Source organism: Apium graveolens, chromosome 9 (genome assembly GCF_009905375.1).
Source record: "Apium graveolens cultivar Ventura chromosome 9, ASM990537v1, whole genome shotgun sequence".
Taxonomy (NCBI): Eukaryota; Viridiplantae; Streptophyta; class Magnoliopsida; order Apiales; family Apiaceae; genus Apium; species Apium graveolens.
The window spans coordinates 202,684,918-202,688,891 of NC_133655.1; positions in this window are offsets into that span (position 1 = coordinate 202,684,918).

The window sequence follows — 3,974 nt, forward strand, 5'->3', positions numbered from 1 at the left end:
CTGAGTCATGCAACTGTTGTACCAATTCTGAGCCGAGAATTCTTCCTTCTCCTACTTCATCCCAACTTGTTGGTGATCTACATTTTCGCCCGTACAAAGCTTCATATGGTGGCATGCCGATACTGGAATGATAGCTGTTGTTATATGAGAATTCAATCAATGGCAGGTGGTCGTCCCAACTTCCTGCAAAATCGATTGCACAACTGCGCAACATGTCTTCGATTGTTTGAATCGTCCTTTCGCCCTGACCATCAGTCTGCGGGTGATACGCCGTGCTCATACAGATGAACCAACTTGTCCAGTGACGACTTCTCATTTATTGGAAGGAAATGCGCCGACTTCGTAAGACGATCAATTATAACCCATATTGCGTCATGTCCGGATTTTGTTCGCGGTAGTCCTACTATAAAGTCCATAGCGATATTTTCCCATTTCCATTCCGGAATCTTCAGGGGCTGAATTAATCCGCTTGGTCGTTGATGTTCTGCCTTTACTTTCTGACAAGTATAGCACTTCGTAACCCATTCTGCCACGTCTTGCTTTATATTTGGCCACCAAAAGTTCTTCTTTAAGTCTTGATACATCTTGGTGCTTCCCGGGTGGATTGAAAATTTCGAATGGTGGGCTTCACGGAGGATCTTATTCTTTAATTCAGGTACATGAGGAATCCATATTCTGGATGAAAACCTTAGTATTCCTTGCTCATCCCTTTTAGTATTAATCTCTTCTCCAGATAACTGATTTTTCTCTTTTTCCATTACTTCCTCTTGACACTTCTTTATCTTTTCCATTAGTGTTGGCTGAAAGGTCATTGCACGACAAACTTCTTTGACTTTCCCATAAGCACAAAGTTCCAATTCCAATTTTCCGATTTCTTCAGATAACTCTTTTGAGGTTATCATCATATTCAATCTCTCCTTCCGACTCAGCGCATCGGCCACTACGTTCGCCTTTCCAGGATGGTAATTTATCGAACAGTCATAGTCCTTGATGAATTCCAGCCATCTCCTCTGCCTCATATTGAGCTCTTTCTGAGTAAAAATGTACTTTAAACTCTTGTGATCCGTGTAGATTTCACACTTCTCTCCATAGAGATAGTGTCTCCAAATCTTGAGTGCGAACACTATGGCGGCTAGTTCCAAGTCATGCATCGGATACTTTAACTCGTGCGGCTTCAACTGTCTTGACGCATATGCTATTACCTTACTGTGTTGCATCAACACACAACCTAAACCCTTATGTGAAGCGTCGCTGAATATTACAAAATTCCTTTGATCATCTGGAAGTACCAACACCGGAGTTGTTACCAACTTCTGTTTTAACTCTTGAAAGCTATTTTCACATTCTGCACTCCATTCAAACTTTTGATTCTTTCTGGTTAACTTGGTCAATGGCGTGGCGATCTTCGAGAAATCCTTGACGAATCTTCTATAGTATCCGGCCAATCCTAGAAAACTTCGCACTTCCGTAGGAGTCTTTGGCCTCTCCCAACTCATAACTGCCTCAATCTTCGCCGGATCCACTTTAACTCCCTCATTTCCAATAACATGCCCCAAAAATTGAACTTCCTTTAACCAAAACTCACATTTGGTAAACTTGGCATACAACTTCTCTTGTCGGAGTATCTCCAATGCTATCCAGAGGTGCTGCTTATGTTCTTCTTCCGACTTAGAATAAATAAGGATGTCATCAATAAATACCACGACAAATTTATCTAAATACTTCTTAAATACTCGATTCATCAGATCCATAAATACGGCCGGAGCGTTGGTCAATCCAAACGGCATTACTAGGAATTCATAATGCCCATATCTGGTCCTAAATGCGGTCTTGGGAATATCTTCTTCCTTGATCTTTAATTGATGGTATCCCGATCTCAAATCAATCTTCGAAAAGCATTTTTCTCCCTTTAACTGATCAAAAAGGTCATCTATCCTTGGTAGCGGGTAGCGGTTCTTGATCGTTACTTTATTCAACTCCCGGTAATCTATGCATAGACGCATACTCCCATCTTTCTTCTTCACAAAGAGAACAGGTGCTCCCCATGGCGACGTACTTGGTCGTATCACTCCCTTATCCAATAATTCTTGTAGCTGGCTCGTCAACTCTTTCATTTCTGTTGGTGCCATCCTATACGGAGCCTTTGAAACTGGTTCCGTGCCTGGAGCAAGGTTGATCTCGAACTCAATTTGTCGATCTGGTGGTAAGCCTGGTAGTTCGTCGGGAAACACATCGGGGAACTCATTAACTACAGGAATATCTTCCATGCTGGGGCTGCCTCTCTCTGAATCCACTACATATGCTAGGAACGACTCACAACCTTTTCTAAGTAACTTCTTAGCCTGAATAATTGTAAGAAATAGTTGCTCTTGCCTCTGCCCCTTAAATACTACCTTCTCTCCACTCTTCGTCTTTAAATACACTCTCTTGGTCTTACAATTTATCTGAGCGCTATTCTCTCCTAACCAATCCATTCCTAAAATTATATCAAACTCTCCCAGCTTGAAGAGTATCAAGTCGGCTGAGAACTTATATCCCGAAATATCAATCTCACATTTTGGACAAAATTGATTCACAGGAATCTTCTCTTGGTTCGCAATTACCACATTTACTACCTCACTCATAACCGTTTTATCACATTGGAGCTTATCAACAAAAGATTCTGATATGAAAGATCTTGTTGCTCCCGAATCAATCAATACTTTAGCTTTGACATTATTGAGTAAAAGTGTACCTGCTATCACCTCAGAATTCTGAACAGCATCTTTCATCTTTAGATCAAATGTCTTTGCTGTTGCTTGCGGGGTTGGTGCGGGTGGTGGAGGTAATGCCAATACCTCAGCTGGCACGCTTGCACTGGTACTTGCCACGTTCATCAGAGCTCTGACTGGTCCTGTTGCCTTACACTCCCTAGCCATGTGTCCAGTCTTCCCACACTTGTAACACGTAACTCCTGGCTTCGGCATCTTGCACTCGTTTGCCAAATGTCCCTTCTGATTGCACCTATAACAGGTCATACTCAGCTTATTGCATACTCCGGGGTGCCTTCTTCCACAGTGCTTGCATTCTGGCCTCTGGAACCTGTTTTCTCCAACTTGCCCTTGGCTTGCCTGATTGTTCCCTTTTGATTCTTGCCTTTTGCCCAAATTTCCCTTCCTTTGAAAATTTCCGCCCTTCTGGAAACCAATCCTCTTTACATTCCGATCTTGCGAACTTCCAGCTTCAGACTTTTCTCCATAAAATGGAACCTTCCTCTTCTTGTTATCCCTCTCTTTCCTTGACTGCATCCCATTATTCTCAATCAGAGCAGCTTTCTGTACTACTCCCGCATAAGTTTCAAGCTCAAACATAGCCACCCTATCTCTGATCCAAGGCTCCAATCCTTGCTGAAATTTCTTTGCTTTTTCCTCCTCAGTGCTGGTATACTTTGTCACAAACCTTGACAACTCAGTGAACTTCTTCTCATACTCCAATACAGTCATGTTCCCTTGCTTCAACTCAAGAAATTTTAGCTCCATCTGATTCTGCATGTACTTAGGGTAATACTTGTCCAGAAATAACTTTTTAAATCTCTCCCAAGAACCTGCTGAGTGACTTCCATAGCCTTTACTGATTCCCACCAATAGATGACTTCTCCCTTCAAGAAGTAAGTGGCATACGGCATCTTCTGATCGTCTCCTAACTGTACCAACTCAAAAGCCCTTTCCATCTCCTTGATCCATGTGTTTGCTATCACTGGATCAGTGGTATCATAAAATACAGGTGGATTCACATTCTGAAAAGCTTTGAAAGTGACAATTTGTCTAGGTGGTACTGGTGGTTCAGGTGGTTGGTGTGGCTCACGGTTATCTTGGTTTTCAATTCGTTGTTGAAGAGTTAGTTGTTGTTGAGCTATAGCATTGGTTTGCTGTTGCAAGGTTTCCAGTAGTCGAAGAATATTTGGGTCTGTGGTGAAGGTGGTTGTTGGGTTCTTC